The sequence below is a fragment of the Leopardus geoffroyi genome, chromosome D3, assembly GCF_018350155.1.
Source record: "Leopardus geoffroyi isolate Oge1 chromosome D3, O.geoffroyi_Oge1_pat1.0, whole genome shotgun sequence".
Classification (NCBI taxonomy): domain Eukaryota; kingdom Metazoa; phylum Chordata; class Mammalia; order Carnivora; family Felidae; genus Leopardus; species Leopardus geoffroyi.
Window position 1 is genome coordinate 20323673 of NC_059339.1, and position 17427 is coordinate 20341099.

Sequence of the window (17427 nt, forward strand, 5' to 3'; positions counted from 1 at the left end):
TAACTAACTTGGAATTAAATTAAAAATAAAGAAGTAAATTAAAAAAAAAACTAAAAGCAACCTTATCTTGAGAACACCAAATCTTCAGAGTCCTGTGAGACCCTGCTTTCAGGATCCAGAAATTTCTTGGGGACTTATGTTATCTATACATCTTCTCCCTCTGCAAACTCGAAATATATAAGTCTCTCCCTACACTTGCAACCACAGCTCTTTCTGCCCATGAGTCCTGTCTCCAGGCTTTAATAAAAATCACCTTTTTGCACCAAAGATGTCTCAAGAATTCTTTCTTATCTGTGTGCTCATGAACCCCATTTCAATCTCCATCAATATCACCTTAAAAATAGACACACTAGTATGGGGAATGATGACACCTGCCTTCCTATGCATTAGTAAATACTTTATAAAGAATCACGCAGGGTACCTGGTAGGCTCTGTTGGTTAAGCATCTGACTCTTAGTTTTGGCTCAGGTCATGATCTCAAGGCTTGTGAGTTAGAGCTTTGCATCCCACTCTATGCTAACAACGCATAGCCTGCTTGGGATTCTCTGTCTCTGTCTGTCTCTCTGCCTCTCTGCCCCTCCCCCACTCATCCTGTCTGTCTCTCTCAAAATAAATCAATAAACTTAAAAAAATAGAATCATGCTGATGTAATTAGAGTCAGAAAGCAAGTCTCATAACAGATAATAACAAGACAGAAAATAACAAGGCAATGGCCCCTTCATGTCCTGCAGGATTTCCTCATGAGGACATATATCCTTCAGGCAGGCACAGCCTCTGATCATTCTTACACAAACATGAGATGGTAACTCAGGATGTTATTCTGTGTCTTTCTTAGCACATGCCATGTTGCAGTTCACTTAGAACCCCTGCTAGGACTCAAGGTGTGTTGCTCTTCCAGTCTAGATGTCTGAAGCATGAAAGTACTGACCATGTATCAGGGAAAGAAAACAAGGCATAGAGAAGATTTAGGAAATAATTCATAAAAGAACATTATGGGAGAGACTAAGATCTATTCTAAACTGAACATCCATCACCGTTTGCTCATGAATGAGTTCATTGCCAGGACATGGTACTTCCAGTGCTAAACATAGAAAGTTCTGCTCAACTGGGAAGAGACTTGGTCCTAATCCTATGTTCTGAGGATTATGCTTAGGTTCGTTCAATGCACAAAGAATTCTTGGCCATTATTTATGTATATGTGCTGTTAGAAATTTGTATCGTTGGCATTTCAGCCATAAATTGGGTTTACAACCCAATCAAATGTGTGGGAGGCCCCTGTGGAATGGGGACATGCCCAGCCAATAGCTCTTCCTTGTGGAAAAAAGGAGCTGTTTTGGAAAAAGCCCACCCTTGGAGCAGGCAGTCCACATGCAGGGCTGCTACCAGGACAGGGGCTCATTGGTTTCAGGGAAGGGAAGATTCTACCTATCACAGAGTCTCAAGTCACATTTTCCTCTGTTCAGGTTCCTTGGATGTGGGGTAAAAAATGAGGGGACATTGGAAAAATCACCTTCCCTTTATCCTCATTCCCTCAGCTATGTCTTCAGATCTTTTCTCCGGTGGTATTACTTCAGTCACTGACATGCAGAAGAATGGCTCACCAAGGAGGCTCATGTTGACTAGGACAAGGCAGAAAGGACTGAAAAATGTCTTATTTTTCCATTTTTAAATGTGATTTATCCATACATTAGGATATATTCTGGCAGTAAAAGTAACTAAATACCAGTACATGCTACAACATGGATGTAACTTGAAAATATTCCGAGTGAAAGAAGTCATTCTCAAAAGATACCATATTGTGCAACTCCATTTATATGAAATGTCCAGACTAGGCAAAATTATGGAGACAGATTATAGATGATTGATTGCTAGGGACTGGGTGAATTGGTGGGAAATGGGAAATGAATGCCAATAGGTATAGAGTTTCTTCCGAGGACAATTGAAATGTGATGGTGGTGATGTTTCACAATTTGGAGAATGCACTCAAGGCCATTGTTTTAAATGAGTGAGTTTTATGGTATCTATATATAACTCAAAAAAGCCATGAAGAAAACAAAAACGAGTAGGTTGGAAACTGGGTTGACTAAGACAACACCAATTCTGGAAAACTGATTCTGAGCCAGCCTGCCCTGGTATGTGAAGTGGAGCCATTTGAAGTAAGGATTCCCTGGGAATTGCAGGAAGTGCACTGCACAGGCTCCTCCTGGTTGGAAGTTCCTGCCTTTGCAGAGTTAGAAAGAGTCACTTCTAGGACCACATCACAGAAGCAAATAGGCTCTGTCATTTATTTCCCAGACAATTCAGCAAAGTGTGTTTCATTTTACTTTATCTTGCGAAGAAAGGAGAGCAGACAGACCTGAATTCTCAAGACCATGCTGCATGAAGTCCCTCTGGATGGGAATGGAGGGAGCCTGTAAGTACAGGGAAGGTTTTGGTCTCACTTCCCCATAAAGTTGGACCACTGTGTAAATGCTACTACCAGCATATGAGGAGCAGTGATAATCAGCCTCATCTTCAGCCCGGAGCCCACAGATGGTCAAGGAGGCCGTGTTGCCAGACTTGGAGCCAGAGAAGTGATCAGGGATTCCTGAAGGCCGGGAATTTACACTATAAATCAGGAGTTTGGGGAATGCGCCTTCGAGCTGTTGGTACCAGGAGACGTCATTATATCTCCCAATGTCATTGCTGCTGCCAGCACAGGAGATGGTGACTGTGCGTCCCAGATCCCCGGACACTGAGGGAGGCTGATTCAGGGCAGACTGGGCCCAGGACCCTGAAAAGAGAAAGAACATATTCTAGTGAGTTCAGTGCTGGGGGCCCAAGTGAGTCTGAAGAACAGACAAAGATCCGTCCAGATGTCCCTGTGGACTCTTCCTTGAAGGCTGCACCTGTGTCCTGAGTGAGGAGACTGAGGAGGACCAGAGCCCAGGCCATGGTGCAGATGCCCCAACAGCACTGCCTTCTGAGACCCCAACCCTGGGCCTGGCCCCCCAAGACCTCTCTTATCCCCTTCCCCTTGCTCAGAGGAGGGAGGGGCCTCCATGCAAATGTGCTTCCTATACCTGCCTCTCTCACTCACTCTTATTTGGCTCTCTATTCTACATACTTTTGCATCCCTGGGCAGCAGAGCTAAGCTATCCAGACTTGAAAATGCTTTGATATGGGTTTTCTGAATCGTGACAGACTGAACTCATGCCAGAAACTAGGAATTCAAGCCAGCCTAGGAATGTTTTTTATCTCCCAATTGGGGAAGTCCTGTTTGGGATGGGAGAGGAATCAGAACCCCTTTGCTGTGTGTGAGGAGGGTAAGAGCACCCCAGGCTGGTTGAGATTATGGGAGATTCAATTACTCCTTCCCAGGAGCACAGGCAGAGCTGGGGATCTCATTCCCCCTCAATTCTGCCTTGGTGCCCCTCAGGTTCTTGGTTTTCAAGCATCACTCTCTTCTCTGCTCTGCAGTGGTTTGAAGTTAGGAGATGTTTGCTGGCACTTCAAGAAAAGGAATTATTGGGAAACAACAGCTATTATATACCCCTTCCCTCATGTCCTACTGAGCAGTGGCTCCAGAAGCCACTATTTGGACTGCATACAGGACTAAACAAAAAAGATTTCCTTTCCCAAATTCAGGCCCATGCTACCCCCTAGTGGCCTCAGATGATAAGTGCCGAGCGCAAAGAAAAACACTTGCGAGAAAACAGGAAACTCCAGCTCTGCTCCTCCTCCTGCCCTCCCTCCAAGCCCTCCAAGGCCCCCTGATCCCTTCTGATGCAATTCAAGATGCTTTCCTTTTGGCCTTCACTTCCTTCCCATGAAATATGGCTCTGGCAAAATCAAGTGGCCCAGATTCTCCCTCCCAGATTCATGTTGTTTATCCCCGGAAGGCCATGTCACAGGAATAGTGTATGTGAGGTGGATGTAGACTTCGGGCTGAGGAAGAATCACACCTTAAATTAATCCAACCCCAGTGGTTACCAGGATGAGAACAGCGGGACTACTAGAAAATGATAGAACTCTCAAAATGGTTAGAAAACAAGAATAATGCATGAAAGAGAGCTCAATCGGGATGGAGAAATACCTCATTGAAATCAAGAGAAAGATTCCTGTGTTTGAGCCTCCAGGAGGAGGGACTGGGGTCAGTATTGGCCTCAGGGGTCCAGGGACTTCTCACCAGGGCAAGTCTGTGTGCCACAGGGAACACAGGGTGTTCTCTCTCTCTTGCTCTGTGTGCACAATTAGTGACCTAATATCAGAGCTGTGTGCCTTGCTGGGACAAAGTCTCTTCATCCACAAAGAGATGCTTGACCTAGTGTGTTTTTCTAGAAGGAGGTAGGCTTGGAGAAAAACGGATCAGGGCTGATCGATCCTTTCAGGAGTTCCACGGAATAGAAATGCTTTGATGACACTCTTTTCGTGTCACCTCTCATACCACATGACAGGTGTTTCCAAGAGCTTCAGAACAATGTGCCCCTGGCTGACAGCATGAGATGAGCAGAGTTGTGGCCTCTGGGAGGGGGGTAAAGGAAAAGTGTGGTTGGAGAAAAGAACAGTTTGGGACTAGAGACTATTGTTTGTGTGTTTTAAGCATTCAAGTACTATATTATTTAGACATTTGTTTAGGTAATGATATGTTCTTTTGAGATAATAACATGGTAACGAGATGATGATTTTGTCATAAAGCAGTTAGTGAAGCATCTGAAACTACATTCACAGCCCAATAATTTGGATCCCTATCTCTTGGGATCACTAGGGAGAGTCTTCCTGTGAACATTCCAGATGTCCAGAGGCTTCCTGCAAGAAACCAACCACTGATCTTCATGAGGAGCTGTGTGGCGCCTGTTCTGTCTGCTGTGAGTATTAGGGGCACCCTAAGGGACCCCAATAATACAGGAGTATGGGTTTCATGTAAAATTCTACTGGATTATTGTGCCCATACAAATACACATGACAGAAATAATAAGCTTGACTGCCACAAAAGGAGGCAAAATTAACACTTGCACATAATATGATAAGCAACCAATGAGGCTAAAGCATATAAAATTATTTTTAAAAACACAAAACTCAATACAAAACACAAAACTCAATGAGTTCTTGTTACCTGTATTAAACATAGTGATCCCTTAAACAATAGCAATTTAAAAGAGAGACAGAGAAAGCAGGAGAAAATATCCATAAAGATGTAAGGCATCCGACCCAGAAAATCAATGGACAAATGAATGATAAACTCTTTCACATACTTTCTCTCACCATATAGGATAATACCAGCACTGATGGGTATATTGACCATAGGGACTTCTAAAACATTTCAAATTATTTGTATGAAAAATGCCCTTTTTCTGAACTTAAAACAATGATTTTAAGTATGTATGGTTTAATTATTTGAGAAGCCTCTCAGGAGAGTGTTCCTACAGCTTGAGACATAGCATGCAACACAGAAATCTATGGCAAGTCCACAATTCTCATACTGGAGTGATCCTGTTCACTCAACATCTAGTTTGTGATTTACCTGGGGATTTTTCCCATTATGAAAATTGCAACTAATTTCTCACAAGAGAATGTGGTCCCATCTTAAAAGTAGACACAGTTGAGGGGGTAGTGCTGGCTCCCTGCCCTCCTATGCACGTGTGGATACTTGTAGAGATCTCCTTGATACATTATAGTCCAGGAGCAAGTGTTACACCAGAGGCCCCTGAGCACAGCTAGACAGTGTCCCCTCTGCCACCTTGTTTGTCTCCATAAAGACACACACTCTATAGCAGACTTCCATACACAGGTGGCCATGACTCAGGACATTATTCTGTGTCTTCATAACAGATGCTCTTCCTAGTGTGTTGGGACCCAGCTGATGAGGGGTTCCATGTATGACACAGTTCCAGCCTCAATGATTCAAGCATGAAGGTGCTGACTGTTAGTAAGGAAAGAAAGGAGGTAGGTCGTAAAAGATGTTTGAAAATAACTGATGGTGAGAACATTATGGAAAGATTGAGCTCTCGATGGGGTGACTGTGTTAGTCAGAGTTTTCCAGAGAAAGAGAACTAATATGAGTTGTGTATGTGTGAGTGTGTTTTTGTTTATATTTCAAAATATATAATTACATGTATTTATATATAAATATATTTTATACATAAATATATAATATGGTTGTACATCATTATAATATATATATCATATGAAATTTAGATTATATAAGAAACAAAAATGATATATATCAATTAAATTTTATTATCCATGTGAAATTTGATATATTTATAAATATTTGTTTATAATTGTTATTGAGGCAAGGAAGTTCTTGAACTGCAGTCTGCAACCTACAGACCCAGGAAAGCCAGGGGCATAATTCGGTTGGAGCCTGAAGGCCTGAGAGTCCGGGAAGCCAGTGATGTGAACTCCAGTCCAACGACAGGAGAAGGTGAGACAAGAGTCCCAGCTCAACCAGAGATGGAAGAAGAGAGGTGAATTCCTCCATTTTTACCTTTCATTCCACACAGGCCCTCATGGATTGGATCATGCACACACACTTTAGGGAGAACAATCTACTGTACTGAGCACACAAATTCAAATACTAAGCACAGCCAGCAAGATCCTCACAGGGACATCCAGAAACAATGTTTAATCTGGGCACGCCATGATCCTCTCATGAATTAACCATTGCAGTGACAATCTTTCCCAATTCTTCATCTGGGAATGAGGTTGTTGTGAGGACATGGCACTTCAAGTGCTAAAACTGGGAAAGTCCTGGCAACATGGAAAGAGTTGGTCATGGCCCAGGTCTTCTGATGCCTAAGCCTAATTCCATTCAGTTATTCAAACAAATCATAAATATATTTATTAATTATTAAATTCATTTATTTATTATCAGGTAAACGGCAATTCATTGTAACTGGAATTCCAGCTAGACTTTGGGTTGGCTCATCAGGGAAAACAGATGCTTTGGCTTTTCTGAGGAAAGGTGGGCACTCCCATCAAGTATTTCTCTGTGGAAGAAAAGGAGCCATTTCAGAAAGACTTCCATGCTCATGGGAACACAGTCTCTTCATTTCTTTGTTGTTGAGTTGAAAAATTGGGAAAAGTCCCATTCTGGGACCAGAGGACAAAGGCAGAGAGGAAGCCTTCATTATATCCAGGGAAAACACCAGAGGGAGTGTTGTCTTTGGATGTTATGGTGATCAAGGGGAGAAGCTGAGAGAGAATTGAATTCCCAAGGTCTTATTGCATGAAGCCCCCTCGACACAGGGTTGGGGAAGCAGCTTCAGGGCAAGGTGGGAGCCTGAGGACAAAGGTCAGGTTTTGATCTTAGTCCCCATGAATTTGGACCACTGTGGAAAGTGCCACTACCAGCATATAAACAGCAGTATTAAGCAGCCTCCTTCGTAGCCTGGAGGCCAGAGATGGTCAGGGAGGCTGTGTGGCCAGACTTGGAGCCAGAAAAGAAATCAGGAATCTCTGAGGGCTGAGTATTAGTAAAGTAAATCAATGGTTTGGGGGCTGTTCTGGGTTCTGTTGGTACCAGGATACTTCATTATAATTTCAATGTCACTGCTGCTTCCAGCACAGGAGACTGTGACACTACATCCCAGTGTCCTGAAACTAAGAGAGGCTGAGTCAGTCCTGAAACTAAGAGAGGCTGAGTCAGTCCTGAAACTATGAGAGGCTGAGTCAGGCAAGACTGGGCCCAGGACCCTGAAAAGAAGAAGAACACATTCTGATCAGTTCAGGGCTGCAGGCTTAAAGAAACTGAGGAAAAGAAGACAAATAATCAGCCCAGGTGTCTCTCTGGTATCTTCCCTGGAAGCTTCTCCTGTGCCCTGAGTGAGGAAAGAAAGGAGAACCAGAGCCCAGGTCATGGTGGAGATGCCCCAAGAGCACTATCTTCTGAGATCTCAACTTTGGGCCTGGCTCCCCCAAACCTCTTTTATCCCCTCACCCTGACTCAGAGGAGGTAGAAGCCTCCATTCAAATGTGCTTCCTGCACCTACCTATTCTCACTCCCTCTGATCTGACCCTTCATTCTAGACACTTCTGAATTCCAGAGCAGCAGAAATTAGCTGAATGATCAAAACACATTGACGTGGATTCTCTAGGACAGAGCTCATATTAGTTCCAAGGAAACGGAGCCACTCTTGGAATATCCTTCAGTTCCTGTTGTGGGAGTCCCCATAGAGTTGATGAATAATCCCAGTACTTACACTTTATTCTGTGTGGATGGAGGGTGGGACAAGGTCTCAAAGGGCTGGAACCAGGAGAGATTCACTCGTTCCTTTGTAAGCACCAAAGACAGGGCTGGGTTTGGGTTTTTCACATCCTTCACGTCCTTTCTTTTGTCCTCATTAGGGTGGGTCCTCATGCTTCTCTCTGTCCCCTTCCTCACAAGGTTCTGATCCTGAGGCCTTGGGGGTTTTGTTGATCTTTCAAACAAAGGGTTATTGAGGGCACAATAAATTTGGATCACCCCTCACACACGTCTGCCCAAAAGGAATCAGCTTTTGGAACTTCTCTAACAGGTCAGGGTAAATCACAGCCATGACCTTCCCCAATACCAGACCTTGCTGCCCCCCCCCCACCGGTGGCCACAGATGGTGCATCTGAAGCCCCAGGGAAGGCAGCAGATTGACAGCTGGAAATCTCTGCTCTGCTCCTCCTCCTTCTTCCTTCTTCCCCTCCCAGTCTGTACAGGTACCTGGATCCCTCTTAAATCTATCCAAACATATGTCTTTGTCTCCATATTCGTAAAAATTGAATGGTTCACTTACCACACTGGGTAGCTCAGACACCCTGCATCAGGAGCAGTTAGTTTGTCCCTAGACAGCCTTTTCACAGTCTTTGCGTTAGGGTGGCAGTTCTTAAATCAGGGCTGAGAAATGTCAGACATAAGATAAAACCAACCCCTGAACAAAGCCAGGATGATAACAATGGCACAAAAGATAAACTATTGCTTCTCACATTGTTGCAACAAAAAGTATTGCATGAGAGAAAGAGCTCAGTCAACATTGAGAACAACCTAAAGAAAAACAGTAGAGTTTTCCAGGGTTTGTGGATCTGGTAGAAGGGGACTGGAGTCAGGATTGCTCTAAAGGGCCCATTTTCAGGGACCTCTCATCAGAGTGCTTTTCTCTATTACATGACACACAGGATGTTCTTGTCTTAATCTTCTTTATACAGAGTCTAATGTACCTGAGAGCTGTGTACTTTCCTGAGGTAAAGTCTTTTCCACCCACAGAGAGATGTTTGAGCCAGTGTGTTTCTTAAATTAGATGGTTTAAAGGGGAAATTTCAATCACAGCTGACTGATCCCTGCCAGAAGGGAAACATCCCCTCAAGAACAGACTAGGAATTCTATGCCATATGGATGTTCTGAAGAAACTCCTGTAGTGCCACTATTCACACGTCAAAAATGCGCATTTCTAAGAGCACCAGGGAGATGACATCCTGGCCAAGGGTTGGATCAGCTACCTGGTGGCCTCAGGGATTGGAGGAGAAGGAAAGTCAGTGTTGGTGTTGATAGTTTTGGTTTTGACACAATCACAGTCATTCATGTGTGTTTTAAACTTGCATGTACTGTACTTTTAATTTTTTTTTTTCAACGTTTTTATTTTTATTTTTGGGACAGAGAGAGACAGAGCATGAACGGGGGAGGGGCAGAGAGAGAGGGAGACACAGAATCGGAAACAGGCTCCAGGCTCTGAGCCATCAGCCCAGAGCCCGATGCGGGGCTCGAACTCACGGACCGCGAGATCTTGACCTGGCTGAAGTCGGACGCTTAACCGACTGCGCCACCCAGGCGCCCCTGTACTATACTTTTAGACATAACTTATTTATTTTTTAAAAAATATAATTTATTGTCAAGTTAGCTCACACACAGTGTATACAGTGTGCTCTTGGCTTGGGAGCAGAGTCCCATGATTCATCGCTTACATACAGTGCTCTTCCCAACAAGCACCCTCCTCAATGCCCATCATCCATTTTCCGTTCTCCCCCGCCTCCCATCAACCCTGTTTGTTTTCTGTATTTAAGATTCTTTTATGGTTTACCTCCCTCTCTGTTTGAAACTATTGTCCCCCTTCCCTTCCCCCATGGTCTCTTGTTAAGTTTCTCAAATTCCACATATGAAAGAAAACATGTTATCTGTCTTTCTCTGCCTGACTTATTTCACTTAGCATAATACCCTACAGTTCCGTCCGTGTTGTTGCAAATGGCCAGATTTCATTCTTTCTCATTGCTAAGTAGTATTCCATTGTATATATAAACCATATCTTCTTTATCCATTCATCAGTTGATGGACATTTGGGCTCTTTCCATCATTTGGCTATTGTTGAAAGTGCTGCTATAAACATTGGGGTACATGTGCTCCTATGAATCAGCACTCCTGTGTCCTTTGGATAAATTCCTAGTAGTGCTATTCTTGGGTCTTAGGGTAATCCTGCTTTTAATTTTTTGAGAAACCTCCACACTGTTTTCCAGAGTGGCTGCAACAGTTTCCATTCCCACCAACAGTGCAAGGGTTCCTGTTTCTCCACATCCTCACCAACATCTTTTGTTTCCTTAGTTGTTCATTGTAGCCACTCTGACTGGTGTGAGGTGGTATCTCAGTGTGGTTTTATTTTGTCTTTCCTTGATGATGATTGATGTTGAGCATCTTTTCATGTGTCTGTTGGCCATCTGATGTCTTCTTTGAAAAGTATCTCTTCATGTCTTCTGCGCATTTCTTCACTGGATTATTTGTTTTTTGGGTGTTGAGTCTGGTAAGTTCTTTATAGATTTTGGATACTAACTCTTTATCTGATATGTCATTTGCAAATATCTTCTCCCATTCTGTCAGTTACCTTTTAGTTTTGTTGATTGTTTCCTTTGCAGTGTGGAAGATTTTTATCTTGATGTGGTTCCAATAGTTCACCCTTGCCTTCAGAGACGTGTTGAGTAAGAAGTTGCTGGGGCTGGGGTCAAAGAGGTTGTTGCCTGTTTACTCCTCTAGGGTTTTGATGGTTTCCTGCCTCACATTTAGGTCTTTCTCCCATTTTGAGTTAATTTTGTGCATAGTGTAAGAAAGTGGTACAATATCATTCTTATTCATGTTGCTGTCCAGTTCTCCTGGCACCACTTGCTAAAGAGACTGTCTTTTGGGGGTGCCTGGGTGGCTCAGTTGGTTGAGCATCCGACTTCAGCTCAAGTCATGATCTCGCAGTCTGTGAGTTCAAGCCCTGCATCGGGCTCTGTGCTGACAGTGCAGAGCCTGGAGCCTGCTTTGGATTCTGTGTCTCCCTCTCTCTCTGCCCCTCCCCTGCTCATGCTCTGTCTCTCTCTCTCTGTGTCAAAAATAAACAAGCATTAAAAATTTTTTTAAAGAGACTGTCTTTTTTTCCACTTGATACTCTTTCCTGCTTTGTCAAAAATTAGTTGGCCATACATTTGTGGGTCCAATTATGGATTCTTTATTCAATTCCCTTGATCTATGTGTCTGTTTTTGTGCCAATACCATACTGTCTTGATGATTACAGCTTTGTAGTAGAGGCTAAAGTCTGGGATTGTGATACCTCCCACATTGTTTTTTTTCCCCCAACATTATTTTGGATATTCAGAGTCTTTTGTGGTTCCATACATAGTTTAGGATTGTTTGTTCTAGCTCTGAGAATGCCAGTGCAATTTTGATTGGGATTGCATTGAATATGTAGATTACTTTGGGTGGTATCGACAATTTAACAATACTTGTTTTTCCAATCCATGAGATTGAGAAATGGAAGGTTTTTCCATTTCTTTATGTCTTCTTCAATTTCTTTCATGAGTTTTCTAAAGTTTGCAGCATACAGATCTTTTACATCGTTGGTCAGGTTTATTCGTAGGTATTTTATGGTTCTCAGTGCAATTGTAAATGGGATCGATTTCTTGACTTCTCTTTCTGTTGCTTCATTATTGGTGTATAGAAATGCAACTGATTTCTGTACATTGATTTTGTATACTGCGTCTTTGTTGAATTCATATATCAGTTCTAGCAGCTTTTTGGTGGAGTCTTTGGGGTTTTCCATGTAGAGTATCATGTCATCTGCAAAAAGTGAGAATTTGACTCCTTCTTTGCCAACTTGGATGCCTTTTATTTTATTTTGTTGTCTGATTGCTGAGGCTAGGACTTCCAACATTATGTTAAATAACGGTGGTGAGAGTGGACATCCCCATCACATTCCTGATCTCAGGGGGAAAGGTCTGTTTTCCCCCATTGAGGATGATATTAGCTGTGGGCTTTTCATATATGTTTATGATGTTAAGGTATGTTCCTTTTATCCAGCCTTTCTTAAGGATTTTTATTAAGAAATGATGCTATGTTTTGTCAGATGCTTTTTCTGCATCCATTGACAGGATCATATGGCTCTTACCTTTCTTCTATTAATGTGATTGTATCACATTAATTTGATTTGCTAGTATGCTGTTGAGAATTTTTGCAGCCAGTGCCCATCAGGAATATTGGCCTGTAATTCTCCTTTTTAATGGGGTCGGTGTCTTGTTTTGGAATCAAGGTAATGCTGGCTTCATAGAATAACTCCAGAAGTTTCCTTCCATTTTGATTTTTTGGAATGCTTGAGAAGGATAGATATTAAGTCTACTTTAAATGTGTGGTAGGATTCCCCTGGTAAGCCATGTGGCCCAGGACTCTCAACTGTTGGGAGATTTTTGATCACTGATTCAATTTCTTTGCTGGTTATGGGTCTGTTCAAATTTTCTATTTCTTCAGGTTTGGGTTTTGGTGTGTGGGGGTGTCTAGAATTTTGTCCATGTCTTCCAGGTTGTCCAGTTGTTGGTATATAATTTTTCATAGTATTTTCTACTAATTGTATTTCTGTGGTGTCGGTTGTGATCTCCTCTCTTTCATTCGTGATTTTATACATTTGGTTTCTTTTTGAGAAGTCTGGCTAGGGGGTTATCAATTTTGTTTATTCTTTCAAAAACCTAGCTCTTAGGGGCACCTGGGTGGCTCAGTCAGTTAAGTGGCCGGCTTCAGGTCATGATCTCTTGGTTCGTGAGTTTGAGCCTGGCATTGGGCTCTGTTCTGACAGGTCAGAGCCTGGAGCCTGCTTCGGATTCTGTGTCTCCCCTTGATGTTTGCCCCTCCCCCCCGCTCATGCTCTCTGTCTCTCAAAACTGAATAAACATTAAAAAAAAACAAGGCACAAAAATAGACACAGATCAGTGGAACAGTATAGAAAATCCAGAGATAAACCCAATTATATGGTCAATTACTCTTTGAAAAAGCTAGAAATAATTTCCAGTGGGAAATAGAATGTCTCTTCAACAAATGGTGTTGGGAAAACTGGACAGCAACATGAAAACGAATGAAATTGAACTACTTCCTTACACCATACACAAAAATAAATTAAAAATGGATTAAAGATCAAAATATGAGACTTGAAACCATAAAAATCCTAGAAGAAAACACAGGCAGTAACTTCTTTGATATTGGCCATAACAACTTCTTTCTAAATATGTCTCCTGAGGCAAGGGAAACAAAAGCAAAAGTAAACTATTGGGACTACATCAAAATAAAAAGCTCCTTCACAGAAAAGGGAACAATCAATAAAATTAAATGGCAACCTATGGAATAGAAGATGTTTGCAAATGACATATTTGATAAAGGATTAGTATCCAAACTATATAAGGAACTTGTCAAACTCAACACCCCAAAAATAAATAGTCCAGTTAAAAATGGGAAAAACACATAAATAGACATTTATAAAACTTTTACAAAATGTGTATTTATTTATTTTGATGGGGGGAGACAGGGAGGGAGGGATAGAATCCCAAGCAAGCTCTACACTGTTGACACAGAGCCTGACACAGGACTTGATCTCACGAACCGTGAGATCATGACCTGATCCAAAATCAACAGTTGGACACTAGACCAGCTGAGCCACTCAGACACCCCCAAATAGACATTTTTCCAGAGAAGACATACAGATGGCCAACATATACGTGAAAAGGTGCTCATCATAACTTATCATCAGGGAAATGTAACTTAAAACTACAATTAGATATCACCCCACACCTTTCAGAATGGTACAGCCAACAACATAAGAAACAACAGGTGTTGGCAAGGATGTAGAGAAAGGGTATCCTTCTTGCACTGTTGGTGGGAATGCCAACTGGTGCAGCCACTCTACAACACAGTATGGAGATTCCTCAAAAAGTTAAAAATAGAACTACCCTGTGATCCAGCAATTGCCCTACTAGATATTTACCCAAATACAAAAATACCAATTCAAAGGGATACATGCACCCCAATGTTTATAGCAGTATTATCAACAATAGCCAGATTATGGAACGAAACCAAATGTCTATTGACTGATGAATGTATAAAGAAGATGTGGGAGATTATATTTATATATAACCAACTGAACCACCCAGTTGCGCCAAGAGACAGACTCTTAACTGTAGAGAACAAAACTATGGTTACCAGAGGGAAGGTGGGTGGGGGGATGGGTGAAATAGGTTATGGGGATTAAGGAGTGCATTTGTTGTGATGAGCAGTAGGTAATGCATGCAAGTATTGACTCACTATATTATACACCATCTGAAGCTAATATTACACTATATATTAACCAACTGGAATTTAAATAAAAACTTAAAAAAAAAAACCCAGCTTTTAGATTCATTGATCTGTTCTACTGCTTTTTTGGGTGGATGGGGATTCTATATTGTTTATTTCTGCTCCAATCTTTATTATTTCTGTTCTTTTACTGGCTTTGGGGTTTCATTGCTGCTCTGCTTCTAGTTTGTTTAGGTGTGTGGTTAGGTTTTGTATTTGGGATTTTTCTTGTGACTTGAGATAGGCCTGGATTGTAATGTACTTTCCTCTTATGACTGCTTTTGCTGCATCCCACAGGGTTTGGACCATCGTGTTTTCATTTTCATTTGTTTCCATGTATTTTTAAATTTCCTCTTTAATTGCCTGGCTAACCCATTCATTCTTTAGTAGAATGTTCTCTAACCTCCATGCATTTGGAGGCTTTCCAACTTTTTTCTTGTGGTTGATTTCAAGTTTCATAGTGTTGTGATCTGAAAATATGCATGGTATGACCTCAATTTTTTTCTGTTTACTGAGGGCTGTTTTCTGACCCAGTATGTGATCTATCTTGGAGAATGTTCCATGTGCACTTGAGAAGAATGTGTATTCTGTTGCCTTTAGATGAAAAATTGTGAATATATCTGTCAAGTCCATCTGGTCCAGGGTATCATTCAAGGCCATTGTTTATTTATTGATTTTCTGCCTGGATGATCTGTCCATTGTTGTAAATGGAGTATTAAATTCCCTTGCAATTACTGTATTCTTATCAATAAGATTCCTTATAAGGGGCGCCTGGGTGGCGCAGTCGGTTAAGCGTCCGACTTCAGCCAGGTCACGATGTCGCGGTCCGTGAGTTCGAGCCCCGCGTCGGGCTCTGGGCTGATGGCTCAGAGCCTGGAGCCTGTTTCCGATTCTGTGTCTCCCTCTCACTCTGCCCCTCCCCCGTTCATGCTCTGTCTCTCTCTGTCCCCAAAATAAATAAACGTTGAAAAAAAAAAATAAGATTCCTTATGTATGTGATGAATTGATTTATATATTTGGGTTCTCTCAAGTTGGGGGCATAACCATTTACAATCGTTAGCTCTTCTTGGTGGGTAGAGCCCGCAATTTTGATATAATGCCCTTCTTCATCTTTTGTTACAGCTTTGGTTTAAAATGTAGACTGTCTGATGTAAGTATGGGTACTCCAGCTTTCTTTTGAATCCCAGTAGCATGATAGATGGTTCTCCATCCCCTCACTTTCAATCTGTAGGTATCTTCCGGTCTAAAATGAGTCACTTGTAGACAGCATATAGAAGTACCCATTCTGATCCCCTATGTCTTTTGATTGGGGCATTTAGCCCATTTACATTCGGAGTTATTATTGAAAGATATGGACTTAGTGTCATTGTGTCTTTGCAGCATTCCACTGACAGAATCCCCCTTAGGATCTCTTGCAGGACTGGTGTAGTGGTCATGAACTTCTTCAGTTTTTGTTCATCTGGGAAAGCCTTTATCTCTCCTTCTATTCTGAATGACAGCCTTGCTGGGTAAAGCATTCTTGGCTGCATATATTTACTATTCAACACGTTGAATATTGCCTGCCACCCTTTTTGGCCTGCCAAGTTTCAGTGGACAGGTCTACTACTACCCTTATGTGTCTACCTTGTAGATTAAGGCCCATTTGTTCCTAGCTGCTTTAAGAATCCTCTCTCTATTTTTGTATTTTGCCAGTTTCACTATGATATGCCATGGTGAAGACCTATTCTTGTTGAATCTGAAGGGACTTCTTTGTGCCTCCTAGATTTAGATATCTGCTTCTTTCCCCTGATTAGGAACATTCTCTTTGTCCCTCTATTCCTGTCACTGAAGAATGGGAAGATGTTAAGGAGCAAAGAGAGACTGTCATTTCACCAGAAAATTCACCAGGAAATCTGTTCCATTTTGTTACATTGCAGGATGGAGAGGAGCTTAGAGAGAAGTGAATGCTCAAGGCTATATTTCATGGAGCCCCATCTGTACATGGTTGAGGTTATGGAAGCATCTTTAAAGCAAGGAGGGAGCTGTGCCCTCAGGGAAGGTTTTGGTCTTACCTCCCCCATGAACTTGGGCCACTGTGTAAGTGCCACTGTCTGTATATAAACAACAGTAATAATCAGCCTTGTCCTCAGCCTGAAGCCCAGAGATGGTCAGGGTGGCTGTGTTGCCAGACTTGGAGCCAGAGAAGCGATCAGGGATCCCTGAAGCCTGAGAATGTACATGATAAAACAGGAGTTTGGGGGATGTGGCTGAGAGCTGTTGGTACCAGGGGACATCCTTATAACCCTGAATGTCATTGTTGCTTCCAGAACAAGAGATGGTAATTGTCTGGCCCAGAGCCCAGACACTGAGAGAGACTGAGTCACCCAAGACTCTGAAAAAAGTAAAGCACACTCATTAGTGCAGTGCTGAAAGACTCCGGTGATCCTGAGAAGGAGAGAAAGGATCAGCCCAGATGTCCCCATGGTCCCTTCCCTGGCGACCTCACCTGTGTCCTGAGTGAGGAGGGTGAGAAGGATCAGAGTCCAGGCCATGGTGGAGATGCCTCAAGAGCACTTCCTTCTGAAACTCTGATCCTGGGCCTGGCTCCCTCATGCCTCTATTATCTCCTCACCCTGCCTCAGAGAAGAGAGTGGCCTTTATGCTAATATGCTTCCTGCACCTGCCTCTCCTCAGCCCCTCAGATATGACCCTTCATTCTACATACTTCTGTATCCTTGGGCATCAGAGCTTAGCTGAAAAGACTCAAACACTCTGACATGTTTTTTCTGGAAGTTAAGAACTTGAATGTTTTGTCAGATTTGTCCAGAAGACAATGATATCCTTATGCCCTCATGGTCATGAGCTCCAGGACCTTGTGTATTTCT

The 17427-nt window shown here is 42.4% G+C and overlaps 3 protein-coding genes, 1 long non-coding RNA gene, 1 pseudogene and 1 gene segment (V, D, J or C); 1 reads left to right on the plus strand and 5 right to left on the minus strand.

Annotated features, from left to right (window-relative positions):
• The window catches only part of LOC123587584 (immunoglobulin lambda-1 light chain-like), an 876584-nt gene that overhangs the window by 289296 nt on the left and 569861 nt on the right, over positions 1-17427 (minus strand). The window lies entirely within an intron of this gene.
• LOC123587589 overlaps positions 1-17427 on the minus strand; it is a 511389-nt pseudogene that overhangs the window by 275852 nt on the left and 218110 nt on the right.
• Positions 1-17427, minus strand: part of LOC123587586 — a 1001573-nt gene that overhangs the window by 266038 nt on the left and 718108 nt on the right.
• The window catches only part of LOC123587588 (immunoglobulin lambda-1 light chain-like), an 824513-nt gene that overhangs the window by 261151 nt on the left and 545935 nt on the right, over positions 1-17427 (minus strand). The window lies entirely within an intron of this gene.
• Positions 1-17427, minus strand: part of LOC123587590 (immunoglobulin lambda-1 light chain-like) — a 577236-nt gene that overhangs the window by 252644 nt on the left and 307165 nt on the right. The gene's annotated exons all lie outside the window — the stretch shown is intronic.
• The window catches only part of LOC123587610, a 204877-nt gene that overhangs the window by 148532 nt on the left and 38918 nt on the right, over positions 1-17427 (plus strand). The window lies entirely within an intron of this gene.